This window comes from Malus sylvestris, assembly GCF_916048215.2.
Source record: "Malus sylvestris chromosome 4 unlocalized genomic scaffold, drMalSylv7.2 SUPER_4_unloc_7, whole genome shotgun sequence".
NCBI classification, from domain to species: domain Eukaryota; kingdom Viridiplantae; phylum Streptophyta; class Magnoliopsida; order Rosales; family Rosaceae; genus Malus; species Malus sylvestris.
In genome coordinates, this window is record NW_025920899.1 from 1 (window position 1) to 24046 (window position 24046).

At 42.8% G+C, this 24046-nt stretch overlaps 76 non-coding genes across 76 annotated transcripts; all 76 read left to right on the forward strand.

Moving 5' to 3' along the window:
• The first annotated feature begins 217 nt into the window (after window positions 1–217).
• On the forward strand, window positions 218–339 carry LOC126613399 (5S ribosomal RNA). Its single transcript, XR_007619939.1, has one exon. It is a non-coding gene; the product is annotated as a 5S ribosomal RNA (ribosomal RNA).
• A 197-nt stretch (window positions 340–536) lies between these two features.
• Window positions 537–655, forward strand: LOC126613368 (5S ribosomal RNA). Its single transcript, XR_007619908.1, has one exon. It is a non-coding gene; the product is annotated as a 5S ribosomal RNA (ribosomal RNA).
• Window positions 656–852: 197 nt separating this feature from the next.
• Window positions 853–971, forward strand: LOC126613408 (5S ribosomal RNA). The gene has a single exon (XR_007619947.1). It is a non-coding gene; the product is annotated as a 5S ribosomal RNA (ribosomal RNA).
• A 197-nt stretch (window positions 972–1168) lies between these two features.
• LOC126613420 (5S ribosomal RNA) lies at window positions 1169–1287 on the forward strand. The gene has a single exon (XR_007619958.1). It is a non-coding gene; the product is annotated as a 5S ribosomal RNA (ribosomal RNA).
• A 197-nt stretch (window positions 1288–1484) lies between these two features.
• On the forward strand, window positions 1485–1603 carry LOC126613431 (5S ribosomal RNA). Its single transcript, XR_007619969.1, has one exon. It is a non-coding gene; the product is annotated as a 5S ribosomal RNA (ribosomal RNA).
• A 197-nt stretch (window positions 1604–1800) lies between these two features.
• LOC126613442 (5S ribosomal RNA) lies at window positions 1801–1919 on the forward strand. The gene has a single exon (XR_007619980.1). It is a non-coding gene; the product is annotated as a 5S ribosomal RNA (ribosomal RNA).
• Window positions 1920–2116: 197 nt separating this feature from the next.
• On the forward strand, window positions 2117–2235 carry LOC126613374 (5S ribosomal RNA). The gene has a single exon (XR_007619914.1). It is a non-coding gene; the product is annotated as a 5S ribosomal RNA (ribosomal RNA).
• A 197-nt stretch (window positions 2236–2432) lies between these two features.
• LOC126613386 (5S ribosomal RNA) lies at window positions 2433–2551 on the forward strand. Its single transcript, XR_007619926.1, has one exon. It is a non-coding gene; the product is annotated as a 5S ribosomal RNA (ribosomal RNA).
• A 197-nt stretch (window positions 2552–2748) lies between these two features.
• On the forward strand, window positions 2749–2867 carry LOC126613398 (5S ribosomal RNA). The gene has a single exon (XR_007619938.1). It is a non-coding gene; the product is annotated as a 5S ribosomal RNA (ribosomal RNA).
• Window positions 2868–3064: 197 nt separating this feature from the next.
• Window positions 3065–3183, forward strand: LOC126613400 (5S ribosomal RNA). The gene has a single exon (XR_007619940.1). It is a non-coding gene; the product is annotated as a 5S ribosomal RNA (ribosomal RNA).
• Window positions 3184–3380: 197 nt separating this feature from the next.
• Window positions 3381–3499, forward strand: LOC126613401 (5S ribosomal RNA). Its single transcript, XR_007619941.1, has one exon. It is a non-coding gene; the product is annotated as a 5S ribosomal RNA (ribosomal RNA).
• A 197-nt stretch (window positions 3500–3696) lies between these two features.
• LOC126613402 (5S ribosomal RNA) lies at window positions 3697–3815 on the forward strand. Its single transcript, XR_007619942.1, has one exon. It is a non-coding gene; the product is annotated as a 5S ribosomal RNA (ribosomal RNA).
• Window positions 3816–4012: 197 nt separating this feature from the next.
• Window positions 4013–4131, forward strand: LOC126613404 (5S ribosomal RNA). Its single transcript, XR_007619943.1, has one exon. It is a non-coding gene; the product is annotated as a 5S ribosomal RNA (ribosomal RNA).
• Window positions 4132–4328: 197 nt separating this feature from the next.
• LOC126613405 (5S ribosomal RNA) lies at window positions 4329–4447 on the forward strand. Its single transcript, XR_007619944.1, has one exon. It is a non-coding gene; the product is annotated as a 5S ribosomal RNA (ribosomal RNA).
• Window positions 4448–4644: 197 nt separating this feature from the next.
• On the forward strand, window positions 4645–4763 carry LOC126613406 (5S ribosomal RNA). The gene has a single exon (XR_007619945.1). It is a non-coding gene; the product is annotated as a 5S ribosomal RNA (ribosomal RNA).
• Window positions 4764–4960: 197 nt separating this feature from the next.
• On the forward strand, window positions 4961–5079 carry LOC126613407 (5S ribosomal RNA). The gene has a single exon (XR_007619946.1). It is a non-coding gene; the product is annotated as a 5S ribosomal RNA (ribosomal RNA).
• A 197-nt stretch (window positions 5080–5276) lies between these two features.
• Window positions 5277–5395, forward strand: LOC126613409 (5S ribosomal RNA). The gene has a single exon (XR_007619948.1). It is a non-coding gene; the product is annotated as a 5S ribosomal RNA (ribosomal RNA).
• A 197-nt stretch (window positions 5396–5592) lies between these two features.
• On the forward strand, window positions 5593–5711 carry LOC126613410 (5S ribosomal RNA). Its single transcript, XR_007619949.1, has one exon. It is a non-coding gene; the product is annotated as a 5S ribosomal RNA (ribosomal RNA).
• Window positions 5712–5908: 197 nt separating this feature from the next.
• LOC126613411 (5S ribosomal RNA) lies at window positions 5909–6027 on the forward strand. Its single transcript, XR_007619950.1, has one exon. It is a non-coding gene; the product is annotated as a 5S ribosomal RNA (ribosomal RNA).
• Window positions 6028–6224: 197 nt separating this feature from the next.
• On the forward strand, window positions 6225–6343 carry LOC126613412 (5S ribosomal RNA). The gene has a single exon (XR_007619951.1). It is a non-coding gene; the product is annotated as a 5S ribosomal RNA (ribosomal RNA).
• A 197-nt stretch (window positions 6344–6540) lies between these two features.
• On the forward strand, window positions 6541–6659 carry LOC126613413 (5S ribosomal RNA). The gene has a single exon (XR_007619952.1). It is a non-coding gene; the product is annotated as a 5S ribosomal RNA (ribosomal RNA).
• Window positions 6660–6867: 208 nt separating this feature from the next.
• On the forward strand, window positions 6868–6986 carry LOC126613414 (5S ribosomal RNA). The gene has a single exon (XR_007619953.1). It is a non-coding gene; the product is annotated as a 5S ribosomal RNA (ribosomal RNA).
• Window positions 6987–7183: 197 nt separating this feature from the next.
• On the forward strand, window positions 7184–7302 carry LOC126613415 (5S ribosomal RNA). Its single transcript, XR_007619954.1, has one exon. It is a non-coding gene; the product is annotated as a 5S ribosomal RNA (ribosomal RNA).
• A 197-nt stretch (window positions 7303–7499) lies between these two features.
• On the forward strand, window positions 7500–7618 carry LOC126613416 (5S ribosomal RNA). The gene has a single exon (XR_007619955.1). It is a non-coding gene; the product is annotated as a 5S ribosomal RNA (ribosomal RNA).
• Window positions 7619–7815: 197 nt separating this feature from the next.
• Window positions 7816–7934, forward strand: LOC126613417 (5S ribosomal RNA). Its single transcript, XR_007619956.1, has one exon. It is a non-coding gene; the product is annotated as a 5S ribosomal RNA (ribosomal RNA).
• A 197-nt stretch (window positions 7935–8131) lies between these two features.
• LOC126613418 (5S ribosomal RNA) lies at window positions 8132–8250 on the forward strand. The gene has a single exon (XR_007619957.1). It is a non-coding gene; the product is annotated as a 5S ribosomal RNA (ribosomal RNA).
• A 197-nt stretch (window positions 8251–8447) lies between these two features.
• LOC126613421 (5S ribosomal RNA) lies at window positions 8448–8566 on the forward strand. The gene has a single exon (XR_007619959.1). It is a non-coding gene; the product is annotated as a 5S ribosomal RNA (ribosomal RNA).
• Window positions 8567–8763: 197 nt separating this feature from the next.
• LOC126613422 (5S ribosomal RNA) lies at window positions 8764–8882 on the forward strand. Its single transcript, XR_007619960.1, has one exon. It is a non-coding gene; the product is annotated as a 5S ribosomal RNA (ribosomal RNA).
• Window positions 8883–9079: 197 nt separating this feature from the next.
• On the forward strand, window positions 9080–9198 carry LOC126613423 (5S ribosomal RNA). The gene has a single exon (XR_007619961.1). It is a non-coding gene; the product is annotated as a 5S ribosomal RNA (ribosomal RNA).
• A 197-nt stretch (window positions 9199–9395) lies between these two features.
• On the forward strand, window positions 9396–9514 carry LOC126613424 (5S ribosomal RNA). The gene has a single exon (XR_007619962.1). It is a non-coding gene; the product is annotated as a 5S ribosomal RNA (ribosomal RNA).
• A 197-nt stretch (window positions 9515–9711) lies between these two features.
• On the forward strand, window positions 9712–9830 carry LOC126613425 (5S ribosomal RNA). Its single transcript, XR_007619963.1, has one exon. It is a non-coding gene; the product is annotated as a 5S ribosomal RNA (ribosomal RNA).
• A 197-nt stretch (window positions 9831–10027) lies between these two features.
• LOC126613426 (5S ribosomal RNA) lies at window positions 10028–10146 on the forward strand. Its single transcript, XR_007619964.1, has one exon. It is a non-coding gene; the product is annotated as a 5S ribosomal RNA (ribosomal RNA).
• A 197-nt stretch (window positions 10147–10343) lies between these two features.
• On the forward strand, window positions 10344–10462 carry LOC126613427 (5S ribosomal RNA). Its single transcript, XR_007619965.1, has one exon. It is a non-coding gene; the product is annotated as a 5S ribosomal RNA (ribosomal RNA).
• Window positions 10463–10659: 197 nt separating this feature from the next.
• LOC126613428 (5S ribosomal RNA) lies at window positions 10660–10778 on the forward strand. Its single transcript, XR_007619966.1, has one exon. It is a non-coding gene; the product is annotated as a 5S ribosomal RNA (ribosomal RNA).
• A 197-nt stretch (window positions 10779–10975) lies between these two features.
• LOC126613429 (5S ribosomal RNA) lies at window positions 10976–11094 on the forward strand. The gene has a single exon (XR_007619967.1). It is a non-coding gene; the product is annotated as a 5S ribosomal RNA (ribosomal RNA).
• Window positions 11095–11291: 197 nt separating this feature from the next.
• Window positions 11292–11410, forward strand: LOC126613430 (5S ribosomal RNA). Its single transcript, XR_007619968.1, has one exon. It is a non-coding gene; the product is annotated as a 5S ribosomal RNA (ribosomal RNA).
• Window positions 11411–11607: 197 nt separating this feature from the next.
• On the forward strand, window positions 11608–11726 carry LOC126613432 (5S ribosomal RNA). Its single transcript, XR_007619970.1, has one exon. It is a non-coding gene; the product is annotated as a 5S ribosomal RNA (ribosomal RNA).
• Window positions 11727–11923: 197 nt separating this feature from the next.
• Window positions 11924–12042, forward strand: LOC126613433 (5S ribosomal RNA). Its single transcript, XR_007619971.1, has one exon. It is a non-coding gene; the product is annotated as a 5S ribosomal RNA (ribosomal RNA).
• Window positions 12043–12239: 197 nt separating this feature from the next.
• On the forward strand, window positions 12240–12358 carry LOC126613434 (5S ribosomal RNA). The gene has a single exon (XR_007619972.1). It is a non-coding gene; the product is annotated as a 5S ribosomal RNA (ribosomal RNA).
• A 197-nt stretch (window positions 12359–12555) lies between these two features.
• Window positions 12556–12674, forward strand: LOC126613435 (5S ribosomal RNA). The gene has a single exon (XR_007619973.1). It is a non-coding gene; the product is annotated as a 5S ribosomal RNA (ribosomal RNA).
• A 197-nt stretch (window positions 12675–12871) lies between these two features.
• Window positions 12872–12990, forward strand: LOC126613436 (5S ribosomal RNA). Its single transcript, XR_007619974.1, has one exon. It is a non-coding gene; the product is annotated as a 5S ribosomal RNA (ribosomal RNA).
• Window positions 12991–13187: 197 nt separating this feature from the next.
• Window positions 13188–13306, forward strand: LOC126613437 (5S ribosomal RNA). Its single transcript, XR_007619975.1, has one exon. It is a non-coding gene; the product is annotated as a 5S ribosomal RNA (ribosomal RNA).
• A 197-nt stretch (window positions 13307–13503) lies between these two features.
• Window positions 13504–13622, forward strand: LOC126613438 (5S ribosomal RNA). Its single transcript, XR_007619976.1, has one exon. It is a non-coding gene; the product is annotated as a 5S ribosomal RNA (ribosomal RNA).
• A 197-nt stretch (window positions 13623–13819) lies between these two features.
• On the forward strand, window positions 13820–13938 carry LOC126613395 (5S ribosomal RNA). Its single transcript, XR_007619934.1, has one exon. It is a non-coding gene; the product is annotated as a 5S ribosomal RNA (ribosomal RNA).
• Window positions 13939–14135: 197 nt separating this feature from the next.
• On the forward strand, window positions 14136–14254 carry LOC126613439 (5S ribosomal RNA). The gene has a single exon (XR_007619977.1). It is a non-coding gene; the product is annotated as a 5S ribosomal RNA (ribosomal RNA).
• Window positions 14255–14451: 197 nt separating this feature from the next.
• On the forward strand, window positions 14452–14570 carry LOC126613440 (5S ribosomal RNA). The gene has a single exon (XR_007619978.1). It is a non-coding gene; the product is annotated as a 5S ribosomal RNA (ribosomal RNA).
• A 197-nt stretch (window positions 14571–14767) lies between these two features.
• Window positions 14768–14886, forward strand: LOC126613396 (5S ribosomal RNA). The gene has a single exon (XR_007619935.1). It is a non-coding gene; the product is annotated as a 5S ribosomal RNA (ribosomal RNA).
• A 197-nt stretch (window positions 14887–15083) lies between these two features.
• On the forward strand, window positions 15084–15202 carry LOC126613441 (5S ribosomal RNA). Its single transcript, XR_007619979.1, has one exon. It is a non-coding gene; the product is annotated as a 5S ribosomal RNA (ribosomal RNA).
• Window positions 15203–15399: 197 nt separating this feature from the next.
• Window positions 15400–15518, forward strand: LOC126613443 (5S ribosomal RNA). The gene has a single exon (XR_007619981.1). It is a non-coding gene; the product is annotated as a 5S ribosomal RNA (ribosomal RNA).
• A 197-nt stretch (window positions 15519–15715) lies between these two features.
• LOC126613444 (5S ribosomal RNA) lies at window positions 15716–15834 on the forward strand. The gene has a single exon (XR_007619982.1). It is a non-coding gene; the product is annotated as a 5S ribosomal RNA (ribosomal RNA).
• Window positions 15835–16031: 197 nt separating this feature from the next.
• On the forward strand, window positions 16032–16150 carry LOC126613394 (5S ribosomal RNA). Its single transcript, XR_007619933.1, has one exon. It is a non-coding gene; the product is annotated as a 5S ribosomal RNA (ribosomal RNA).
• Window positions 16151–16347: 197 nt separating this feature from the next.
• On the forward strand, window positions 16348–16466 carry LOC126613445 (5S ribosomal RNA). The gene has a single exon (XR_007619983.1). It is a non-coding gene; the product is annotated as a 5S ribosomal RNA (ribosomal RNA).
• A 197-nt stretch (window positions 16467–16663) lies between these two features.
• LOC126613446 (5S ribosomal RNA) lies at window positions 16664–16782 on the forward strand. Its single transcript, XR_007619984.1, has one exon. It is a non-coding gene; the product is annotated as a 5S ribosomal RNA (ribosomal RNA).
• A 197-nt stretch (window positions 16783–16979) lies between these two features.
• On the forward strand, window positions 16980–17098 carry LOC126613447 (5S ribosomal RNA). Its single transcript, XR_007619985.1, has one exon. It is a non-coding gene; the product is annotated as a 5S ribosomal RNA (ribosomal RNA).
• A 197-nt stretch (window positions 17099–17295) lies between these two features.
• Window positions 17296–17414, forward strand: LOC126613369 (5S ribosomal RNA). Its single transcript, XR_007619909.1, has one exon. It is a non-coding gene; the product is annotated as a 5S ribosomal RNA (ribosomal RNA).
• Window positions 17415–17611: 197 nt separating this feature from the next.
• On the forward strand, window positions 17612–17730 carry LOC126613370 (5S ribosomal RNA). Its single transcript, XR_007619910.1, has one exon. It is a non-coding gene; the product is annotated as a 5S ribosomal RNA (ribosomal RNA).
• A 197-nt stretch (window positions 17731–17927) lies between these two features.
• LOC126613371 (5S ribosomal RNA) lies at window positions 17928–18046 on the forward strand. Its single transcript, XR_007619911.1, has one exon. It is a non-coding gene; the product is annotated as a 5S ribosomal RNA (ribosomal RNA).
• Window positions 18047–18243: 197 nt separating this feature from the next.
• On the forward strand, window positions 18244–18362 carry LOC126613372 (5S ribosomal RNA). Its single transcript, XR_007619912.1, has one exon. It is a non-coding gene; the product is annotated as a 5S ribosomal RNA (ribosomal RNA).
• A 197-nt stretch (window positions 18363–18559) lies between these two features.
• Window positions 18560–18678, forward strand: LOC126613373 (5S ribosomal RNA). The gene has a single exon (XR_007619913.1). It is a non-coding gene; the product is annotated as a 5S ribosomal RNA (ribosomal RNA).
• Window positions 18679–18875: 197 nt separating this feature from the next.
• Window positions 18876–18994, forward strand: LOC126613375 (5S ribosomal RNA). The gene has a single exon (XR_007619915.1). It is a non-coding gene; the product is annotated as a 5S ribosomal RNA (ribosomal RNA).
• A 197-nt stretch (window positions 18995–19191) lies between these two features.
• LOC126613376 (5S ribosomal RNA) lies at window positions 19192–19310 on the forward strand. Its single transcript, XR_007619916.1, has one exon. It is a non-coding gene; the product is annotated as a 5S ribosomal RNA (ribosomal RNA).
• A 197-nt stretch (window positions 19311–19507) lies between these two features.
• LOC126613377 (5S ribosomal RNA) lies at window positions 19508–19626 on the forward strand. The gene has a single exon (XR_007619917.1). It is a non-coding gene; the product is annotated as a 5S ribosomal RNA (ribosomal RNA).
• A 197-nt stretch (window positions 19627–19823) lies between these two features.
• On the forward strand, window positions 19824–19942 carry LOC126613378 (5S ribosomal RNA). Its single transcript, XR_007619918.1, has one exon. It is a non-coding gene; the product is annotated as a 5S ribosomal RNA (ribosomal RNA).
• A 197-nt stretch (window positions 19943–20139) lies between these two features.
• On the forward strand, window positions 20140–20258 carry LOC126613379 (5S ribosomal RNA). The gene has a single exon (XR_007619919.1). It is a non-coding gene; the product is annotated as a 5S ribosomal RNA (ribosomal RNA).
• Window positions 20259–20455: 197 nt separating this feature from the next.
• LOC126613380 (5S ribosomal RNA) lies at window positions 20456–20574 on the forward strand. The gene has a single exon (XR_007619920.1). It is a non-coding gene; the product is annotated as a 5S ribosomal RNA (ribosomal RNA).
• A 197-nt stretch (window positions 20575–20771) lies between these two features.
• On the forward strand, window positions 20772–20890 carry LOC126613382 (5S ribosomal RNA). The gene has a single exon (XR_007619921.1). It is a non-coding gene; the product is annotated as a 5S ribosomal RNA (ribosomal RNA).
• A 197-nt stretch (window positions 20891–21087) lies between these two features.
• On the forward strand, window positions 21088–21206 carry LOC126613383 (5S ribosomal RNA). The gene has a single exon (XR_007619922.1). It is a non-coding gene; the product is annotated as a 5S ribosomal RNA (ribosomal RNA).
• Window positions 21207–21403: 197 nt separating this feature from the next.
• LOC126613384 (5S ribosomal RNA) lies at window positions 21404–21522 on the forward strand. The gene has a single exon (XR_007619923.1). It is a non-coding gene; the product is annotated as a 5S ribosomal RNA (ribosomal RNA).
• Window positions 21523–21719: 197 nt separating this feature from the next.
• On the forward strand, window positions 21720–21838 carry LOC126613385 (5S ribosomal RNA). Its single transcript, XR_007619924.1, has one exon. It is a non-coding gene; the product is annotated as a 5S ribosomal RNA (ribosomal RNA).
• Window positions 21839–22035: 197 nt separating this feature from the next.
• Window positions 22036–22154, forward strand: LOC126613387 (5S ribosomal RNA). The gene has a single exon (XR_007619927.1). It is a non-coding gene; the product is annotated as a 5S ribosomal RNA (ribosomal RNA).
• A 197-nt stretch (window positions 22155–22351) lies between these two features.
• Window positions 22352–22470, forward strand: LOC126613388 (5S ribosomal RNA). Its single transcript, XR_007619928.1, has one exon. It is a non-coding gene; the product is annotated as a 5S ribosomal RNA (ribosomal RNA).
• Window positions 22471–22667: 197 nt separating this feature from the next.
• Window positions 22668–22786, forward strand: LOC126613389 (5S ribosomal RNA). The gene has a single exon (XR_007619929.1). It is a non-coding gene; the product is annotated as a 5S ribosomal RNA (ribosomal RNA).
• Window positions 22787–22983: 197 nt separating this feature from the next.
• On the forward strand, window positions 22984–23102 carry LOC126613390 (5S ribosomal RNA). Its single transcript, XR_007619930.1, has one exon. It is a non-coding gene; the product is annotated as a 5S ribosomal RNA (ribosomal RNA).
• Window positions 23103–23299: 197 nt separating this feature from the next.
• On the forward strand, window positions 23300–23418 carry LOC126613391 (5S ribosomal RNA). The gene has a single exon (XR_007619931.1). It is a non-coding gene; the product is annotated as a 5S ribosomal RNA (ribosomal RNA).
• Window positions 23419–23615: 197 nt separating this feature from the next.
• LOC126613393 (5S ribosomal RNA) lies at window positions 23616–23734 on the forward strand. The gene has a single exon (XR_007619932.1). It is a non-coding gene; the product is annotated as a 5S ribosomal RNA (ribosomal RNA).
• A 197-nt stretch (window positions 23735–23931) lies between these two features.
• On the forward strand, window positions 23932–24046 carry LOC126613397 (5S ribosomal RNA; the record flags this gene model as incomplete). Its single annotated transcript, XR_007619937.1, has 1 exon — window positions 23932–24046. It is a non-coding gene; the product is annotated as a 5S ribosomal RNA (ribosomal RNA).

Sequence of the window (24046 nt, forward strand, 5' to 3'; positions counted from 1 at the left end):
GGGTCCTCGTGTTGCATCCCCCCCACCTCTTTTTTAATTTTCGTAGTTATTGTTAGCGGCTTATTTATTAATTATATTTTTTGAATTTTCGAGGGACGGTCGTGATGAACATTTATTTATGAATTTCGTGCGATCGTTGGGGGGCGGTGTGATTTTCACACGCGTAAAGGTTACGGCCAAAGAAATGGTTATATACAATTACAAGTCATAGAATAACGGATGCGATCATACCAACTCACATGCACCGGATCCCATCAGAACTCCGAAGTTAAGCGAGTTTGGGCGAGAGTAGTACTAGGATGGGTGACCACTCTCTGGGAAGTCCTCGTGTTGCATCCCCCCCACCTCTTTTTTAATTTTCGTAGTTATTGTTAGCGGCTTATTTATTAATTATATTTTTTGAATTTTCGAGGGACGGTCGTGATGAACATTTATTTATGAATTTCGTGCGATCGTTGGGGGGCGGTGTGATTTTCACACGCGTAAAGGTTACGGCCAAAGAAATGGTTATATACAATTACAAGTCATAGAATAACGGATGCGATCATACCAACTCACATGCACCGGATCCCATCAGAACTCCGAAGTTAAGCGAGTTTGGGCGAGAGTAGTACTAGGATGGGTGACCTCCTGGGAAGTCCTCGTGTTGCATCCCCCCCACCTCTTCTTTAATTTTCGTAGTTATTGTTAGCGGCTTATTTATTAATTATATTTTTTGAATTTTCGAGGGACGGTCGTGATGAACATTTATTTATGAATTTCGTGCGATCGTTGGGGGGCGGTGTGATTTTCACACGCGTAAAGGTTACGGCCAAAGAAATGGTTATATACAATTACAAGTCATAGAATAACGGATGCGATCATACCAACTCACATGCACCGGATCCCATCAGAACTCCGAAGTTAAGCGAGTTTGGGCGAGAGTAGTACTAGGATGGGTGACCTCCTGGGAAGTCCTCGTGTTGCATCCCCCCCACCTCTTTTTTAATTTTCGTAGTTATTGTTAGCGGCTTATTTATTAATTATATTTTTTGAATTTTCGAGGGACGGTCGTGATGAACATTTATTTATGAATTTCGTGCGATCGTTGGGGGGCGGTGTGATTTTCACACGCGTAAAGGTTACGGCCAAAGAAATGGTTATATACAATTACAAGTCATAGAATAACGGATGCGATCATACCAACTCACATGCACCGGATCCCATCAGAACTCCGAAGTTAAGCGAGTTTGGGCGAGAGTAGTACTAGGATGGGTGACCTCCTGGGAAGTCCTCGTGTTGCATCCCCCCCACCTCTTTTTTAATTTTCGTAGTTATTGTTAGCGGCTTATTTATTAATTATATTTTTTGAATTTTCGAGGGACGGTCGTGATGAACATTTATTTATGAATTTCGTGCGATCGTTGGGGGGCGGTGTGATTTTCACACGCGTAAAGGTTACGGCCAAAGAAATGGTTATATACAATTACAAGTCATAGAATAACGGATGCGATCATACCAACTCACATGCACCGGATCCCATCAGAACTCCGAAGTTAAGCGAGTTTGGGCGAGAGTAGTACTAGGATGGGTGACCTCCTGGGAAGTCCTCGTGTTGCATCCCCCCCACCTCTTTTTTAATTTTCGTAGTTATTGTTAGCGGCTTATTTATTAATTATATTTTTTGAATTTTCGAGGGACGGTCGTGATGAACATTTATTTATGAATTTCGTGCGATCGTTGGGGGGCGGTGTGATTTTCACACGCGTAAAGGTTACGGCCAAAGAAATGGTTATATACAATTACAAGTCATAGAATAACGGATGCGATCATACCAACTCACATGCACCGGATCCCATCAGAACTCCGAAGTTAAGCGAGTTTGGGCGAGAGTAGTACTAGGATGGGTGACCTCCTGGGAAGTCCTCGTGTTGCATCCCCCCCACCTCTTTTTTAATTTTCGTAGTTATTGTTAGCGGCTTATTTATTAATTATATTTTTTGAATTTTCGAGGGACGGTCGTGATGAACATTTATTTATGAATTTCGTGCGATCGTTGGGGGGCGGTGTGATTTTCACACGCGTAAAGGTTACGGCCAAAGAAATGGTTATATACAATTACAAGTCATAGAATAACGGATGCGATCATACCAACTCACATGCACCGGATCCCATCAGAACTCCGAAGTTAAGCGAGTTTGGGCGAGAGTAGTACTAGGATGGGTGACCTCCTGGGAAGTCCTCGTGTTGCATCCCCCCCACCTCTTTTTTAATTTTCGTAGTTATTGTTAGCGGCTTATTTATTAATTATATTTTTTGAATTTTCGAGGGACGGTCGTGATGAACATTTATTTATGAATTTCGTGCGATCGTTGGGGGGCGGTGTGATTTTCACACGCGTAAAGGTTACGGCCAAAGAAATGGTTATATACAATTACAAGTCATAGAATAACGGATGCGATCATACCAACTCACATGCACCGGATCCCATCAGAACTCCGAAGTTAAGCGAGTTTGGGCGAGAGTAGTACTAGGATGGGTGACCTCCTGGGAAGTCCTCGTGTTGCATCCCCCCCACCTCTTTTTTAATTTTCGTAGTTATTGTTAGCGGCTTATTTATTAATTATATTTTTTGAATTTTCGAGGGACGGTCGTGATGAACATTTATTTATGAATTTCGTGCGATCGTTGGGGGGCGGTGTGATTTTCACACGCGTAAAGGTTACGGCCAAAGAAATGGTTATATACAATTACAAGTCATAGAATAACGGATGCGATCATACCAACTCACATGCACCGGATCCCATCAGAACTCCGAAGTTAAGCGAGTTTGGGCGAGAGTAGTACTAGGATGGGTGACCTCCTGGGAAGTCCTCGTGTTGCATCCCCCCCACCTCTTTTTTAATTTTCGTAGTTATTGTTAGCGGCTTATTTATTAATTATATTTTTTGAATTTTCGAGGGACGGTCGTGATGAACATTTATTTATGAATTTCGTGCGATCGTTGGGGGGCGGTGTGATTTTCACACGCGTAAAGGTTACGGCCAAAGAAATGGTTATATACAATTACAAGTCATAGAATAACGGATGCGATCATACCAACTCACATGCACCGGATCCCATCAGAACTCCGAAGTTAAGCGAGTTTGGGCGAGAGTAGTACTAGGATGGGTGACCTCCTGGGAAGTCCTCGTGTTGCATCCCCCCCACCTCTTTTTTAATTTTCGTAGTTATTGTTAGCGGCTTATTTATTAATTATATTTTTTGAATTTTCGAGGGACGGTCGTGATGAACATTTATTTATGAATTTCGTGCGATCGTTGGGGGGCGGTGTGATTTTCACACGCGTAAAGGTTACGGCCAAAGAAATGGTTATATACAATTACAAGTCATAGAATAACGGATGCGATCATACCAACTCACATGCACCGGATCCCATCAGAACTCCGAAGTTAAGCGAGTTTGGGCGAGAGTAGTACTAGGATGGGTGACCTCCTGGGAAGTCCTCGTGTTGCATCCCCCCCACCTCTTTTTTAATTTTCGTAGTTATTGTTAGCGGCTTATTTATTAATTATATTTTTTGAATTTTCGAGGGACGGTCGTGATGAACATTTATTTATGAATTTCGTGCGATCGTTGGGGGGCGGTGTGATTTTCACACGCGTAAAGGTTACGGCCAAAGAAATGGTTATATACAATTACAAGTCATAGAATAACGGATGCGATCATACCAACTCACATGCACCGGATCCCATCAGAACTCCGAAGTTAAGCGAGTTTGGGCGAGAGTAGTACTAGGATGGGTGACCTCCTGGGAAGTCCTCGTGTTGCATCCCCCCCACCTCTTTTTTAATTTTCGTAGTTATTGTTAGCGGCTTATTTATTAATTATATTTTTTGAATTTTCGAGGGACGGTCGTGATGAACATTTATTTATGAATTTCGTGCGATCGTTGGGGGGCGGTGTGATTTTCACACGCGTAAAGGTTACGGCCAAAGAAATGGTTATATACAATTACAAGTCATAGAATAACGGATGCGATCATACCAACTCACATGCACCGGATCCCATCAGAACTCCGAAGTTAAGCGAGTTTGGGCGAGAGTAGTACTAGGATGGGTGACCTCCTGGGAAGTCCTCGTGTTGCATCCCCCCCACCTCTTTTTTAATTTTCGTAGTTATTGTTAGCGGCTTATTTATTAATTATATTTTTTGAATTTTCGAGGGACGGTCGTGATGAACATTTATTTATGAATTTCGTGCGATCGTTGGGGGGCGGTGTGATTTTCACACGCGTAAAGGTTACGGCCAAAGAAATGGTTATATACAATTACAAGTCATAGAATAACGGATGCGATCATACCAACTCACATGCACCGGATCCCATCAGAACTCCGAAGTTAAGCGAGTTTGGGCGAGAGTAGTACTAGGATGGGTGACCTCCTGGGAAGTCCTCGTGTTGCATCCCCCCCACCTCTTTTTTAATTTTCGTAGTTATTGTTAGCGGCTTATTTATTAATTATATTTTTTGAATTTTCGAGGGACGGTCGTGATGAACATTTATTTATGAATTTCGTGCGATCGTTGGGGGGCGGTGTGATTTTCACACGCGTAAAGGTTACGGCCAAAGAAATGGTTATATACAATTACAAGTCATAGAATAACGGATGCGATCATACCAACTCACATGCACCGGATCCCATCAGAACTCCGAAGTTAAGCGAGTTTGGGCGAGAGTAGTACTAGGATGGGTGACCTCCTGGGAAGTCCTCGTGTTGCATCCCCCCCACCTCTTTTTTAATTTTCGTAGTTATTGTTAGCGGCTTATTTATTAATTATATTTTTTGAATTTTCGAGGGACGGTCGTGATGAACATTTATTTATGAATTTCGTGCGATCGTTGGGGGGCGGTGTGATTTTCACACGCGTAAAGGTTACGGCCAAAGAAATGGTTATATACAATTACAAGTCATAGAATAACGGATGCGATCATACCAACTCACATGCACCGGATCCCATCAGAACTCCGAAGTTAAGCGAGTTTGGGCGAGAGTAGTACTAGGATGGGTGACCTCCTGGGAAGTCCTCGTGTTGCATCCCCCCCACCTCTTTTTTAATTTTCGTAGTTATTGTTAGCGGCTTATTTATTAATTATATTTTTTGAATTTTCGAGGGACGGTCGTGATGAACATTTATTTATGAATTTCGTGCGATCGTTGGGGGGCGGTGTGATTTTCACACGCGTAAAGGTTACGGCCAAAGAAATGGTTATATACAATTACAAGTCATAGAATAACGGATGCGATCATACCAACTCACATGCACCGGATCCCATCAGAACTCCGAAGTTAAGCGAGTTTGGGCGAGAGTAGTACTAGGATGGGTGACCTCCTGGGAAGTCCTCGTGTTGCATCCCCCCCACCTCTTTTTTAATTTTCGTAGTTATTGTTAGCGGCTTATTTATTAATTATATTTTTTGAATTTTCGAGGGACGGTCGTGATGAACATTTATTTATGAATTTCGTGCGATCGTTGGGGGGCGGTGTGATTTTCACACGCGTAAAGGTTACGGCCAAAGAAATGGTTATATACAATTACAAGTCATAGAATAACGGATGCGATCATACCAACTCACATGCACCGGATCCCATCAGAACTCCGAAGTTAAGCGAGTTTGGGCGAGAGTAGTACTAGGATGGGTGACCTCCTGGGAAGTCCTCGTGTTGCATCCCCCCCACCTCTTTTTTAATTTTCGTAGTTATTGTTAGCGGCTTATTTATTAATTATATTTTTTGAATTTTCGAGGGACGGTCGTGATGAACATTTATTTATGAATTTCGTGCGATCGTTGGGGGGCGGTGTGATTTTCACACGCGTAAAGGTTACGGCCAAAGAAATGGTTATATACAATTACAAGTCATAGAATAACGGATGCGATCATACCAACTCACATGCACCGGATCCCATCAGAACTCCGAAGTTAAGCGAGTTTGGGCGAGAGTAGTACTAGGATGGGTGACCTCCTGGGAAGTCCTCGTGTTGCATCCCCCCCACCTCTTTTTTAATTTTCGTAGTTATTGTTAGCGGCTTATTTATTAATTATATTTTTTGAATTTTCGAGGGACGGTCGTGATGAACATTTATTTATGAATTTCGTGCGATCGTTGGGGGGCGGTGTGATTTTCACACGCGTAAAGGTTACGGCCAAAGAAATGGTTATATACAATTACAAGTCATAGAATAACGGATGCGATCATACCAACTCACATGCACCGGATCCCATCAGAACTCCGAAGTTAAGCGAGTTTGGGCGAGAGTAGTACTAGGATGGGTGACCTCCTGGGAAGTCCTCGTGTTGCATCCCCCCCACCTCTTTTTTAATTTTCGTAGTTATTGTTAGCGGCTTATTTATTAATTATATTTTTTGAATTTTCGAGGGACGGTCGTGATGAACATTTATTTATGAATTTCGTGCGATCGTTGGGGGGCGGTGTGATTTTCACACGCGTAAAGGTTACGGCCAAAGAAATGGTTATATACAATTACAAGTCATAGAATAACGGATGCGATCATACCAACTCACATGCACCGGATCCCATCAGAACTCCGAAGTTAAGCGAGTTTGGGCGAGAGTAGTACTAGGATGGGTGACCTCCTGGGAAGTCCTCGTGTTGCATCCCCCCCACCTCTTTTTTAATTTTCGTAGTTATTGTTAGCGGCTTATTTATTAATTATATTTTTTGAATTTTCGAGGGACGGTCGTGATGAACATTTATTTATGAATTTCGTGCGATCGTTGGGGGGCGGTGTGGGGGCGGTGTGATTTTCACACGCGTAAAGGTTACGGCCAAAGAAATGGTTATATACAATTACAAGTCATAGAATAACGGATGCGATCATACCAACTCACATGCACCGGATCCCATCAGAACTCCGAAGTTAAGCGAGTTTGGGCGAGAGTAGTACTAGGATGGGTGACCTCCTGGGAAGTCCTCGTGTTGCATCCCCCCCACCTCTTTTTTAATTTTCGTAGTTATTGTTAGCGGCTTATTTATTAATTATATTTTTTGAATTTTCGAGGGACGGTCGTGATGAACATTTATTTATGAATTTCGTGCGATCGTTGGGGGGCGGTGTGATTTTCACACGCGTAAAGGTTACGGCCAAAGAAATGGTTATATACAATTACAAGTCATAGAATAACGGATGCGATCATACCAACTCACATGCACCGGATCCCATCAGAACTCCGAAGTTAAGCGAGTTTGGGCGAGAGTAGTACTAGGATGGGTGACCTCCTGGGAAGTCCTCGTGTTGCATCCCCCCCACCTCTTTTTTAATTTTCGTAGTTATTGTTAGCGGCTTATTTATTAATTATATTTTTTGAATTTTCGAGGGACGGTCGTGATGAACATTTATTTATGAATTTCGTGCGATCGTTGGGGGGCGGTGTGATTTTCACACGCGTAAAGGTTACGGCCAAAGAAATGGTTATATACAATTACAAGTCATAGAATAACGGATGCGATCATACCAACTCACATGCACCGGATCCCATCAGAACTCCGAAGTTAAGCGAGTTTGGGCGAGAGTAGTACTAGGATGGGTGACCTCCTGGGAAGTCCTCGTGTTGCATCCCCCCCACCTCTTTTTTAATTTTCGTAGTTATTGTTAGCGGCTTATTTATTAATTATATTTTTTGAATTTTCGAGGGACGGTCGTGATGAACATTTATTTATGAATTTCGTGCGATCGTTGGGGGGCGGTGTGATTTTCACACGCGTAAAGGTTACGGCCAAAGAAATGGTTATATACAATTACAAGTCATAGAATAACGGATGCGATCATACCAACTCACATGCACCGGATCCCATCAGAACTCCGAAGTTAAGCGAGTTTGGGCGAGAGTAGTACTAGGATGGGTGACCTCCTGGGAAGTCCTCGTGTTGCATCCCCCCCACCTCTTTTTTAATTTTCGTAGTTATTGTTAGCGGCTTATTTATTAATTATATTTTTTGAATTTTCGAGGGACGGTCGTGATGAACATTTATTTATGAATTTCGTGCGATCGTTGGGGGGCGGTGTGATTTTCACACGCGTAAAGGTTACGGCCAAAGAAATGGTTATATACAATTACAAGTCATAGAATAACGGATGCGATCATACCAACTCACATGCACCGGATCCCATCAGAACTCCGAAGTTAAGCGAGTTTGGGCGAGAGTAGTACTAGGATGGGTGACCTCCTGGGAAGTCCTCGTGTTGCATCCCCCCCACCTCTTTTTTAATTTTCGTAGTTATTGTTAGCGGCTTATTTATTAATTATATTTTTTGAATTTTCGAGGGACGGTCGTGATGAACATTTATTTATGAATTTCGTGCGATCGTTGGGGGGCGGTGTGATTTTCACACGCGTAAAGGTTACGGCCAAAGAAATGGTTATATACAATTACAAGTCATAGAATAACGGATGCGATCATACCAACTCACATGCACCGGATCCCATCAGAACTCCGAAGTTAAGCGAGTTTGGGCGAGAGTAGTACTAGGATGGGTGACCTCCTGGGAAGTCCTCGTGTTGCATCCCCCCCACCTCTTTTTTAATTTTCGTAGTTATTGTTAGCGGCTTATTTATTAATTATATTTTTTGAATTTTCGAGGGACGGTCGTGATGAACATTTATTTATGAATTTCGTGCGATCGTTGGGGGGCGGTGTGATTTTCACACGCGTAAAGGTTACGGCCAAAGAAATGGTTATATACAATTACAAGTCATAGAATAACGGATGCGATCATACCAACTCACATGCACCGGATCCCATCAGAACTCCGAAGTTAAGCGAGTTTGGGCGAGAGTAGTACTAGGATGGGTGACCTCCTGGGAAGTCCTCGTGTTGCATCCCCCCCACCTCTTTTTTAATTTTCGTAGTTATTGTTAGCGGCTTATTTATTAATTATATTTTTTGAATTTTCGAGGGACGGTCGTGATGAACATTTATTTATGAATTTCGTGCGATCGTTGGGGGGCGGTGTGATTTTCACACGCGTAAAGGTTACGGCCAAAGAAATGGTTATATACAATTACAAGTCATAGAATAACGGATGCGATCATACCAACTCACATGCACCGGATCCCATCAGAACTCCGAAGTTAAGCGAGTTTGGGCGAGAGTAGTACTAGGATGGGTGACCTCCTGGGAAGTCCTCGTGTTGCATCCCCCCCACCTCTTTTTTAATTTTCGTAGTTATTGTTAGCGGCTTATTTATTAATTATATTTTTTGAATTTTCGAGGGACGGTCGTGATGAACATTTATTTATGAATTTCGTGCGATCGTTGGGGGGCGGTGTGATTTTCACACGCGTAAAGGTTACGGCCAAAGAAATGGTTATATACAATTACAAGTCATAGAATAACGGATGCGATCATACCAACTCACATGCACCGGATCCCATCAGAACTCCGAAGTTAAGCGAGTTTGGGCGAGAGTAGTACTAGGATGGGTGACCTCCTGGGAAGTCCTCGTGTTGCATCCCCCCCACCTCTTTTTTAATTTTCGTAGTTATTGTTAGCGGCTTATTTATTAATTATATTTTTTGAATTTTCGAGGGACGGTCGTGATGAACATTTATTTATGAATTTCGTGCGATCGTTGGGGGGCGGTGTGATTTTCACACGCGTAAAGGTTACGGCCAAAGAAATGGTTATATACAATTACAAGTCATAGAATAACGGATGCGATCATACCAACTCACATGCACCGGATCCCATCAGAACTCCGAAGTTAAGCGAGTTTGGGCGAGAGTAGTACTAGGATGGGTGACCTCCTGGGAAGTCCTCGTGTTGCATCCCCCCCACCTCTTTTTTAATTTTCGTAGTTATTGTTAGCGGCTTATTTATTAATTATATTTTTTGAATTTTCGAGGGACGGTCGTGATGAACATTTATTTATGAATTTCGTGCGATCGTTGGGGGGCGGTGTGATTTTCACACGCGTAAAGGTTACGGCCAAAGAAATGGTTATATACAATTACAAGTCATAGAATAACGGATGCGATCATACCAACTCACATGCACCGGATCCCATCAGAACTCCGAAGTTAAGCGAGTTTGGGCGAGAGTAGTACTAGGATGGGTGACCTCCTGGGAAGTCCTCGTGTTGCATCCCCCCCACCTCTTTTTTAATTTTCGTAGTTATTGTTAGCGGCTTATTTATTAATTATATTTTTTGAATTTTCGAGGGACGGTCGTGATGAACATTTATTTATGAATTTCGTGCGATCGTTGGGGGGCGGTGTGATTTTCACACGCGTAAAGGTTACGGCCAAAGAAATGGTTATATACAATTACAAGTCATAGAATAACGGATGCGATCATACCAACTCACATGCACCGGATCCCATCAGAACTCCGAAGTTAAGCGAGTTTGGGCGAGAGTAGTACTAGGATGGGTGACCTCCTGGGAAGTCCTCGTGTTGCATCCCCCCCACCTCTTTTTTAATTTTCGTAGTTATTGTTAGCGGCTTATTTATTAATTATATTTTTTGAATTTTCGAGGGACGGTCGTGATGAACATTTATTTATGAATTTCGTGCGATCGTTGGGGGGCGGTGTGATTTTCACACGCGTAAAGGTTACGGCCAAAGAAATGGTTATATACAATTACAAGTCATAGAATAACGGATGCGATCATACCAACTCACATGCACCGGATCCCATCAGAACTCCGAAGTTAAGCGAGTTTGGGCGAGAGTAGTACTAGGATGGGTGACCTCCTGGGAAGTCCTCGTGTTGCATCCCCCCCACCTCTTTTTTAATTTTCGTAGTTATTGTTAGCGGCTTATTTATTAATTATATTTTTTGAATTTTCGAGGGACGGTCGTGATGAACATTTATTTATGAATTTCGTGCGATCGTTGGGGGGCGGTGTGATTTTCACACGCGTAAAGGTTACGGCCAAAGAAATGGTTATATACAATTACAAGTCATAGAATAACGGATGCGATCATACCAACTCACATGCACCGGATCCCATCAGAACTCCGAAGTTAAGCGAGTTTGGGCGAGAGTAGTACTAGGATGGGTGACCTCCTGGGAAGTCCTCGTGTTGCATCCCCCCCACCTCTTTTTTAATTTTCGTAGTTATTGTTAGCGGCTTATTTATTAATTATATTTTTTGAATTTTCGAGGGACGGTCGTGATGAACATTTATTTATGAATTTCGTGCGATCGTTGGGGGGCGGTGTGATTTTCACACGCGTAAAGGTTACGGCCAAAGAAATGGTTATATACAATTACAAGTCATAGAATAACGGATGCGATCATACCAACTCACATGCACCGGATCCCATCAGAACTCCGAAGTTAAGCGAGTTTGGGCGAGAGTAGTACTAGGATGGGTGACCTCCTGGGAAGTCCTCGTGTTGCATCCCCCCCACCTCTTTTTTAATTTTCGTAGTTATTGTTAGCGGCTTATTTATTAATTATATTTTTTGAATTTTCGAGGGACGGTCGTGATGAACATTTATTTATGAATTTCGTGCGATCGTTGGGGGGCGGTGTGATTTTCACACGCGTAAAGGTTACGGCCAAAGAAATGGTTATATACAATTACAAGTCATAGAATAACGGATGCGATCATACCAACTCACATGCACCGGATCCCATCAGAACTCCGAAGTTAAGCGAGTTTGGGCGAGAGTAGTACTAGGATGGGTGACCTCCTGGGAAGTCCTCGTGTTGCATCCCCCCCACCTCTTTTTTAATTTTCGTAGTTATTGTTAGCGGCTTATTTATTAATTATATTTTTTGAATTTTCGAGGGACGGTCGTGATGAACATTTATTTATGAATTTCGTGCGATCGTTGGGGGGCGGTGTGATTTTCACACGCGTAAAGGTTACGGCCAAAGAAATGGTTATATACAATTACAAGTCATAGAATAACGGATGCGATCATACCAACTCACATGCACCGGATCCCATCAGAACTCCGAAGTTAAGCGAGTTTGGGCGAGAGTAGTACTAGGATGGGTGACCTCCTGGGAAGTCCTCGTGTTGCATCCCCCCCACCTCTTTTTTAATTTTCGTAGTTATTGTTAGCGGCTTATTTATTAATTATATTTTTTGAATTTTCGAGGGACGGTCGTGATGAACATTTATTTATGAATTTCGTGCGATCGTTGGGGGGCGGTGTGATTTTCACACGCGTAAAGGTTACGGCCAAAGAAATGGTTATATACAATTACAAGTCATAGAATAACGGATGCGATCATACCAACTCACATGCACCGGATCCCATCAGAACTCCGAAGTTAAGCGAGTTTGGGCGAGAGTAGTACTAGGATGGGTGACCTCCTGGGAAGTCCTCGTGTTGCATCCCCCCCACCTCTTTTTTAATTTTCGTAGTTATTGTTAGCGGCTTATTTATTAATTATATTTTTTGAATTTTCGAGGGACGGTCGTGATGAACATTTATTTATGAATTTCGTGCGATCGTTGGGGGGCGGTGTGATTTTCACACGCGTAAAGGTTACGGCCAAAGAAATGGTTATATACAATTACAAGTCATAGAATAACGGATGCGATCATACCAACTCACATGCACCGGATCCCATCAGAACTCCGAAGTTAAGCGAGTTTGGGCGAGAGTAGTACTAGGATGGGTGACCTCCTGGGAAGTCCTCGTGTTGCATCCCCCCCACCTCTTTTTTAATTTTCGTAGTTATTGTTAGCGGCTTATTTATTAATTATATTTTTTGAATTTTCGAGGGACGGTCGTGATGAACATTTATTTATGAATTTCGTGCGATCGTTGGGGGGCGGTGTGATTTTCACACGCGTAAAGGTTACGGCCAAAGAAATGGTTATATACAATTACAAGTCATAGAATAACGGATGCGATCATACCAACTCACATGCACCGGATCCCATCAGAACTCCGAAGTTAAGCGAGTTTGGGCGAGAGTAGTACTAGGATGGGTGACCTCCTGGGAAGTCCTCGTGTTGCATCCCCCCCACCTCTTTTTTAATTTTCGTAGTTATTGTTAGCGGCTTATTTATTAATTATATTTTTTGAATTTTCGAGGGACGGTCGTGATGAACATTTATTTATGAATTTCGTGCGATCGTTGGGGGGCGGTGTGATTTTCACACGCGTAAAGGTTACGGCCAAAGAAATGGTTATATACAATTACAAGTCATAGAATAACGGATGCGATCATACCAACTCACATGCACCGGATCCCATCAGAACTCCGAAGTTAAGCGAGTTTGGGCGAGAGTAGTACTAGGATGGGTGACCTCCTGGGAAGTCCTCGTGTTGCATCCCCCCCACCTCTTTTTTAATTTTCGTAGTTATTGTTAGCGGCTTATTTATTAATTATATTTTTTGAATTTTCGAGGGACGGTCGTGATGAACATTTATTTATGAATTTCGTGCGATCGTTGGGGGGCGGTGTGATTTTCACACGCGTAAAGGTTACGGCCAAAGAAATGGTTATATACAATTACAAGTCATAGAATAACGGATGCGATCATACCAACTCACATGCACCGGATCCCATCAGAACTCCGAAGTTAAGCGAGTTTGGGCGAGAGTAGTACTAGGATGGGTGACCTCCTGGGAAGTCCTCGTGTTGCATCCCCCCCACCTCTTTTTTAATTTTCGTAGTTATTGTTAGCGGCTTATTTATTAATTATATTTTTTGAATTTTCGAGGGACGGTCGTGATGAACATTTATTTATGAATTTCGTGCGATCGTTGGGGGGCGGTGTGATTTTCACACGCGTAAAGGTTACGGCCAAAGAAATGGTTATATACAATTACAAGTCATAGAATAACGGATGCGATCATTCCAACTCACATGCACCGGATCCCATCAGAACTCCGAAGTTAAGCGAGTTTGGGCGAGAGTAGTACTAGGATGGGTGACCTCCTGGGAAGTCCTCGTGTTGCATCCCCCCCACCTCTTTTTTAATTTTCGTAGTTATTGTTAGCGGCTTATTTATTAATTATATTTTTTGAATTTTCGAGGGACGGTCGTGATGAACATTTATTTATGAATTTCGTGCGATCGTTGGGGGGCGGTGTGATTTTCACACGCGTAAAGGTTACGGCCAAAGAAATGGTTATATACAATTACAAGTCATAGAATAACGGATGCGATCATACCAACTCACATGCACCGGATCCCATCAGAACTCCGAAGTTAAGCGAGTTTGGGCGAGAGTAGTACTAGGATGGGTGACCTCCTGGGAAGTCCTCGTGTTGCATCCCCCCCACCTCTTTTTTAATTTTCGTAGTTATTGTTAGCGGCTTATTTATTAATTATATTTTTTGAATTTTCGAGGGACGGTCGTGATGAACATTTATTTATGAATTTCGTGCGATCGTTGGGGGGCGGTGTGATTTTCACACGCGTAAAGGTTACGGCCAAAGAAATGGTTATATACAATTACAAGTCATAGAATAACGGATGCGATCATACCAACTCACATGCACCGGATCCCATCAGAACTCCGAAGTTAAGCGAGTTTGGGCGAGAGTAGTACTAGGATGGGTGACCTCCTGGGAAGTCCTCGTGTTGCATCCCCCCCACCTCTTTTTTAATTTTCGTAGTTATTGTTAGCGGCTTATTTATTAATTATATTTTTTGAATTTTCGAGGGACGGTCGTGATGAACATTTATTTATGAATTTCGTGCGATCGTTGGGGGGCGGTGTGATTTTCACACGCGTAAAGGTTACGGCCAAAGAAATGGTTATATACAATTACAAGTCATAGAATAACGGTTGCGATCATTCCAACTCACATGCACCGGATCCCATCAGAACTCCGAAGTTAAGCGAGTTTGGGCGAGAGTAGTACTAGGATGGGTGACCTCCTGGGAAGTCCTCGTGTTGCATCCCCCCCACCTCTTTTTTAATTTTCGTAGTTATTGTTAGCGGCTTATTTATTAATTATATTTTTTGAATTTTCGAGGGACGGTCGTGATGAACATTTATTTATGAATTTCGTGCGATCGTTGGGGGGCGGTGTGATTTTCACACGCGTAAAGGTTACGGCCAAAGAAATGGTTATATACAATTACAAGTCATAGAATAACGGATGCGATCATACCAACTCACATGCACCGGATCCCATCAGAACTCCGAAGTTAAGCGAGTTTGGGCGAGAGTAGTACTAGGATGGGTGACCTCCTGGGAAGTCCTCGTGTTGCATCCCCCCCACCTCTTTTTTAATTTTCGTAGTTATTGTTAGCGGCTTATTTATTAATTATATTTTTTGAATTTTCGAGGGACGGTCGTGATGAACATTTATTTATGAATTTCGTGCGATCGTTGGGGGGCGGTGTGATTTTCACACGCGTAAAGGTTACGGCCAAAGAAATGGTTATATACAATTACAAGTCATAGAATAACGGATGCGATCATACCAACTCACATGCACCGGATCCCATCAGAACTCCGAAGTTAAGCGAGTTTGGGCGAGAGTAGTACTAGGATGGGTGACCTCCTGGGAAGTCCTCGTGTTGCATCCCCCCCACCTCTTTTTTAATTTTCGTAGTTATTGTTAGCGGCTTATTTATTAATTATATTTTTTGAATTTTCGAGGGACGGTCGTGATGAACATTTATTTATGAATTTCGTGCGATCGTTGGGGGGCGGTGTGATTTTCACACGCGTAAAGGTTACGGCCAAAGAAATGGTTATATACAATTACAAGTCATAGAATAACGGATGCGATCATACCAACTCACATGCACCGGATCCCATCAGAACTCCGAAGTTAAGCGAGTTTGGGCGAGAGTAGTACTAGGATGGGTGACCTCCTGGGAAGTCCTCGTGTTGCATCCCCCCCACCTCTTTTTTAATTTTCGTAGTTATTGTTAGCGGCTTATTTATTAATTATATTTTTTGAATTTTCGAGGGACGGTCGTGATGAACATTTATTTATGAATTTCGTGCGATCGTTGGGGGGCGGTGTGATTTTCACACGCGTAAAGGTTACGGCCAAAGAAATGGTTATATACAATTACAAGTCATAGAATAACGGATGCGATCATACCAACTCACATGCACCGGATCCCATCAGAACTCCGAAGTTAAGCGAGTCTGGGCGAGAGTAGTACTAGGATGGGTGACCTCCTGGGAAGTCCTCGTGTTGCATCCCCCCCAACTCTTTTTTAATTTTCGTAGTTATTGTTAGCGGCTTATTTATTAATTATATTTTTTGAATTTTCGAGGGACGGTCGTGATGAACATTTATTTATGAATTTCGTGCGATCGTTGGGGGGCGGTGTGATTTTCACACGCGTAAAGGTTACGGCCAAAGAAATGGTTATATACAATTACAAGTCATAGAATAACGGATGCGATCATACCAACTCACATGCACCGGATCCCATCAGAACTCCGAAGTTAAGCGAGTTTGGGCGAGAGTAGTACTAGGATGGGTGACCTCCTGGGAAGTCCTCGTGTTGCATCCCCCCCACCTCTTTTTTAATTTTCGTAGTTATTGTTAGCGGCTTATTTATTAATTATATTTTTTGAATTTTCGAGGGACGGTCGTGATGAACATTTATTTATGAATTTCGTGCGATCGTTGGGGGGCGGTGTGATTTTCACACGCGTAAAGGTTACGGCCAAAGAAATGGTTATATACAATTACAAGTCATAGAATAACGGATGCGATCATACCAACTCACATGCACCGGATCCCATCAGAACTCCGAAGTTAAGCGAGTTTGGGCGAGAGTAGTACTAGGATGGGTGACCTCCTGGGAAGTCCTCGTGTTGCATCCCCCCCACCTCTTTTTTAATTTTCGTAGTTATTGTTAGCGGCTTATTTATTAATTATATTTTTTGAATTTTCGAGGGACGGTCGTGATGAACATTTATTTATGAATTTCGTGCGATCGTTGGGGGGCGGTGTGATTTTCACACGCGTAAAGGTTACGGCCAAAGAAATGGTTATATACAATTACAAGTCATAGAATAACGGATGCGATCATACCAACTCACATGCACCGGATCCCATCAGAACTCCGAAGTTAAGCGAGTTTGGGCGAGAGTAGTACTAGGATGGGTGACCTCCTGGGAAGTCCTCGTGTTGCATCCCCCCCACCTCTTTTTTAATTTTCGTAGTTATTGTTAGCGGCTTATTTATTAATTATATTTTTTGAATTTTCGAGGGACGGTCGTGATGAACATTTATTTATGAATTTCGTGCGATCGTTGGGGGGCGGTGTGATTTTCACACGCGTAAAGGTTACGGCCAAAGAAATGGTTATATACAATTACAAGTCATAGAATAACGGATGCGATCATACCAACTCACATGCACCGGATCCCATCAGAACTCCGAAGTTAAGCGAGTTTGGGCGAGAGTAGTACTAGGATGGGTGACCTCCTGGGAAGTCCTCGTGTTGCATCCCCCCCACCTCTTTTTTAATTTTCGTAGTTATTGTTAGCGGCTTATTTATTAATTATATTTTTTGAATTTTCGAGGGACGGTCGTGATGAACATTTATTTATGAATTTCGTGCGATCGTTGGGGGGCGGTGTGATTTTCACACGCGTAAAGGTTACGGCCAAAGAAATGGTTATATACAATTACAAGTCATAGAATAACGGATGCGATCATACCAACTCACATGCACCGGATCCCATCAGAACTCCGAAGTTAAGCGAGTTTGGGCGAGAGTAGTACTAGGATGGGTGACCTCCTGGGAAGTCCTCGTGTTGCATCCCCCCCACCTCTTTTTTAATTTTCGTAGTTATTGTTAGCGGCTTATTTATTAATTATATTTTTTGAATTTTCGAGGGACGGTCGTGATGAACATTTATTTATGAATTTCGTGCGATCGTTGGGGGGCGGTGTGATTTTCACACGCGTAAAGGTTACGGCCAAAGAAATGGTTATATACAATTACAAGTCATAGAATAACGGATGCGATCATACCAACTCACATGCACCGGATCCCATCAGAACTCCGAAGTTAAGCGAGTTTGGGCGAGAGTAGTACTAGGATGGGTGACCTCCTGGGAAGTCCTCGTGTTGCATCCCCCCCACCTCTTTTTTAATTTTCGTAGTTATTGTTAGCGGCTTATTTATTAATTATATTTTTTGAATTTTCGAGGGACGGTCGTGATGAACATTTATTTATGAATTTCGTGCGATCGTTGGGGGGCGGTGTGATTTTCACACGCGTAAAGGTTACGGCCAAAGAAATGGTTATATACAATTACAAGTCATAGAATAACGGATGCGATCATACCAACTCACATGCACCGGATCCCATCAGAACTCCGAAGTTAAGCGAGTTTGGGCGAGAGTAGTACTAGGATGGGTGACCTCCTGGGAAGTCCTCGTGTTGCATCCCCCCCACCTCTTTTTTAATTTTCGTAGTTATTGTTAGCGGCTTATTTATTAATTATATTTTTTGAATTTTCGAGGGACGGTCGTGATGAACATTTATTTATGAATTTCGTGCGATCGTTGGGGGGCGGTGTGATTTTCACACGCGTAAAGGTTACGGCCAAAGAAATGGTTATATACAATTACAAGTCATAGAATAACGGATGCGATCATACCAACTCACATGCACCGGATCCCATCAGAACTCCGAAGTTAAGCGAGTTTGGGCGAGAGTAGTACTAGGATGGGTGACCTCCTGGGAAGTCCTCGTGTTGCATCCCCCCCACCTCTTTTTTAATTTTCGTAGTTATTGTTAGCGGCTTATTTATTAATTATATTTTTTGAATTTTCGAGGGACGGTCGTGATGAACATTTATTTATGAATTTCGTGCGATCGTTGGGGGGCGGTGTGATTTTCACACGCGTAAAGGTTACGGCCAAAGAAATGGTTATATACAATTACAAGTCATAGAATAACGGATGCGATCATACCAACTCACATGCACCGGATCCCATCAGAACTCCGAAGTTAAGCGAGTTTGGGCGAGAGTAGTACTAGGATGGGTGACCTCCTGGGAAGTCCTCGTGTTGCATCCCCCCCACCTCTTTTTTAATTTTCGTAGTTATTGTTAGCGGCTTATTTATTAATTATATTTTTTGAATTTTCGAGGGACGGTCGTGATGAACATTTATTTATGAATTTCGTGCGATCGTTGGGGGGCGGTGTGATTTTCACACGCGTAAAGGTTACGGCCAAAGAAATGGTTATATACAATTACAAGTCATAGAATAACGGATGCGATCATACCAACTCACATGCACCGGATCCCATCAGAACTCCGAAGTTAAGCGAGTTTGGGCGAGAGTAGTACTAGGATGGGTGACCTCCTGGGAAGTCCTCGTGTTGCATCCCCCCCACCTCTTTTTTAATTTTCGTAGTTATTGTTAGCGGCTTATTTATTAATTATATTTTTTGAATTTTCGAGGGACGGTCGTGATGAACATTTATTTATGAATTTCGTGCGATCGTTGGGGGGCGGTGTGATTTTCACACGCGTAAAGGTTACGGCCAAAGAAATGGTTATATACAATTACAAGTCATAGAATAACGGATGCGATCATACCAACTCACATGCACCGGATCCCATCAGAACTCCGAAGTTAAGCGAGTTTGGGCGAGAGTAGTACTAGGATGGGTGACCTCCTGGGAAGTCCTCGTGTTGCATCCCCCCCACCTCTTTTTTAATTTTCGTAGTTATTGTTAGCGGCTTATTTATTAATTATATTTTTTGAATTTTCGAGGGACGGTCGTGATGAACATTTATTTATGAATTTCGTGCGATCGTTGGGGGGCGGTGTGATTTTCACACGCGTAAAGGTTACGGCCAAAGAAATGGTTATATACAATTACAAGTCATAGAATAACGGATGCGATCATACCAACTCACATGCACCGGATCCCATCAGAACTCCGAAGTTAAGCGAGTTTGGGCGAGAGTAGTACTAGGATGGGTGACCTCCTGGGAAGTCCTCGTGTTGCATCCCCCCCACCTCTTTTTTAATTTTCGTAGTTATTGTTAGCGGCTTATTTATTAATTATATTTTTTGAATTTTCGAGGGACGGTCGTGATGAACATTTATTTATGAATTTCGTGCGATCGTTGGGGGGCGGTGTGATTTTCACACGCGTAAAGGTTACGGCCAAAGAAATGGTTATATACAATTACAAGTCATAGAATAACGGATGCGATCATACCAACTCACATGCACCGGATCCCATCAGAACTCCGAAGTTAAGCGAGTTTGGGCGAGAGTAGTACTAGGATGGGTGACCTCCTGGGAAGTCCTCGTGTTGCATCCCCCCCACCTCTTTTTTAATTTTCGTAGTTATTGTTAGCGGCTTATTTATTAATTATATTTTTTGAATTTTCGAGGGACGGTCGTGATGAACATTTATTTATGAATTTCGTGCGATCGTTGGGGGGCGGTGTGATTTTCACACGCGTAAAGGTTACGGCCAAAGAAATGGTTATATACAATTACAAGTCATAGAATAACGGATGCGATCATACCAACTCACATGCACCGGATCCCATCAGAACTCCGAAGTTAAGCGAGTTTGGGCGAGAGTAGTACTAGGATGGGTGACCTCCTGGGAAGTCCTCGTGTTGCATCCCCCCCACCTCTTTTTTAATTTTCGTAGTTATTGTTAGCGGCTTATTTATTAATTATATTTTTTGAATTTTCGAGGGACGGTCGTGATGAACATTTATTTATGAATTTCGTGCGATCGTTGGGGGGCGGTGTGATTTTCACACGCGTAAAGGTTACGGCCAAAGAAATGGTTATATACAATTACAAGTCATAGAATAACGGATGCGATCATACCAACTCACATGCACCGGATCCCATCAGAACTCCGAAGTTAAGCGAGTTTGGGCGAGAGTAGTACTAGGATGGGTGACCTCCTGGGAAGTCCTCGTGTTGCATCCCCCCCACCTCTTTTTTAATTTTCGTAGTTATTGTTAGCGGCTTATTTATTAATTATATTTTTTGAATTTTCGAGGGACGGTCGTGATGAACATTTATTTATGAATTTCGTGCGATCGTTGGGGGGCGGTGTGATTTTCACACGCGTAAAGGTTACGGCCAAAGAAATGGTTATATACAATTACAAGTCATAGAATAACGGATGCGATCATACCAACTCACATGCACCGGATCCCATCAGAACTCCGAAGTTAAGCGAGTTTGGGCGAGAGTAGTACTAGGATGGGTGACCTCCTGGGAAGTCCTCGTGTTGCATCCCCCCCACCTCTTTTTTAATTTTCGTAGTTATTGTTAGCGGCTTATTTATTAATTATATTTTTTGAATTTTCGAGGGACGGTCGTGATGAACATTTATTTATGAATTTCGTGCGATCGTTGGGGGGCGGTGTGATTTTCACACGCGTAAAGGTTACGGCCAAAGAAATGGTTATATACAATTACAAGTCATAGAATAACGGATGCGATCATACCAACTCACATGCACCGGATCCCATCAGAACTCCGAAGTTAAGCGAGTTTGGGCGAGAGTAGTACTAGGATGGGTGACCTCCTGGGAAGTCCTCGTGTTGCATCCCCCCCACCTCTTTTTTAATTTTCGTAGTTATTGTTAGCGGCTTATTTATTAATTATATTTTTTGAATTTTCGAGGGACGGTCGTGATGAACATTTATTTATGAATTTCGTGCGATCGTTGGGGGGCGGTGTGATTTTCACACGCGTAAAGGTTACGGCCAAAGAAATGGTTATATACAATTACAAGTCATAGAATAACGGATGCGATCATACCAACTCACATGCACCGGATCCCATCAGAACTCCGAAGTTAAGCGAGTTTGGGCGAGAGTAGTACTAGGATGGGTGACCTCCTGGGAAGTCCTCGTGTTGCATCCCCCCCACCTCTTTTTTAATTTTCGTAGTTATTGTTAGCGGCTTATTTATTAATTATATTTTTTGAATTTTCGAGGGACGGTCGTGATGAACATTTATTTATGAATTTCGTGCGATCGTTGGGGGGCGGTGTGATTTTCACACGCGTAAAGGTTACGGCCAAAGAAATGGTTATATACAATTACAAGTCATAGAATAACGGATGCGATCATACCAACTCACATGCACCGGATCCCATCAGAACTCCGAAGTTAAGCGAGTTTGGGCGAGAGTAGTACTAGGATGGGTGACCTCCTGGGAAGTCCTCGTGTTGCATCCCCCCCACCTCTTTTTTAATTTTCGTAGTTATTGTTAGCGGCTTATTTATTAATTATATTTTTTGAATTTTCGAGGGACGGTCGTGATGAACATTTATTTATGAATTTCGTGCGATCGTTGGGGGGCGGTGTGATTTTCACACGCGTAAAGGTTACGGCCAAAGAAATGGTTATATACAATTACAAGTCATAGAATAACGGATGCGATCATACCAACTCACATGCACCGGATCCCATCAGAACTCCGAAGTTAAGCGAGTTTGGGCGAGAGTAGTACTAGGATGGGTGACCTCCTGGGAAGTCCTCGTGTTGCATCCCCCCCACCTCTTTTTTAATTTTCGTAGTTATTGTTAGCGGCTTATTTATTAATTATATTTTTTGAATTTTCGAGGGACGGTCGTGATGAACATTTATTTATGAATTTCGTGCGATCGTTGGGGGGCGGTGTGATTTTCACACGCGTAAAGGTTACGGCCAAAGAAATGGTTATATACAATTACAAGTCATAGAATAACGGATGCGATCATACCAACTCACATGCACCGGATCCCATCAGAACTCCGAAGTTAAGCGAGTTTGGGCGAGAGTAGTACTAGGATGGGTGACCTCCTGGGAAGTCCTCGTGTTGCATCCCCCCCACCTCTTTTTTAATTTTCGTAGTTATTGTTAGCGGCTTATTTATTAATTATATTTTTTGAATTTTCGAGGGACGGTCGTGATGAACATTTATTTATGAATTTCGTGCGATCGTTGGGGGGCGGTGTGATTTTCACACGCGTAAAGGTTACGGCCAAAGAAATGGTTATATACAATTACAAGTCATAGAATAACGGATGCGATCATACCAACTCACATGCACCGGATCCCATCAGAACTCCGAAGTTAAGCGAGTTTGGGCGAGAGTAGTACTAGGATGGGTGACCTCCTGGGAAGTCCTCGTGTTGCATCCCCCCCACCTCTTTTTTAATTTTCGTAGTTATTGTTAGCGGCTTATTTATTAATTATATTTTTTGAATTTTCGAGGGACGGTCGTGATGAACATTTATTTATGAATTTCGTGCGATCGTTGGGGGGCGGTGTGATTTTCACACGCGTAAAGGTTACGGCCAAAGAAATGGTTATATACAATTACAAGTCATAGAATAACGGATGCGATCATACCAACTCACATGCACCGGATCCCATCAGAACTCCGAAGTTAAGCGAGTTTGGGCGAGAGTAGTACTAGGATGGGTGACCTCCTGGGAAGTCCTCGTGTTGCATCCCCCCCACCTCTTTTTTAATTTTCGTAGTTATTGTTAGCGGCTTATTTATTAATTATATTTTTTGAATTTTCGAGGGACGGTCGTGATGAACATTTATTTATGAATTTCGTGCGATCGTTGGGGGGCGGTGTGATTTTCACACGCGTAAAGGTTACGGCCAAAGAAATGGTTATATACAATTACAAGTCATAGAATAACGGATGCGATCATACCAACTCACATGCACCGGATCCCATCAGAACTCCGAAGTTAAGCGAGTTTGGGCGAGAGTAGTACTAGGATGGGTGACCTCCTGGGAAGTCCTCGTGTTGCATCCCCCCCACCTCTTTTTTAATTTTCGTAGTTATTGTTAGCGGCTTATTTATTAATTATATTTTTTGAATTTTCGAGGGACGGTCGTGATGAACATTTATTTATGAATTTCGTGCGATCGTTGGGGGGCGGTGTGATTTTCACACGCGTAAAGGTTACGGCCAAAGAAATGGTTATATACAATTACAAGTCATAGAATAACGGATGCGATCATACCAACTCACATGCACCGGATCCCATCAGAACTCCGAAGTTAAGCGAGTTTGGGCGAGAGTAGTACTAGGATGGGTGACCTCCTGGGAAGTCCTCGTGTTGCA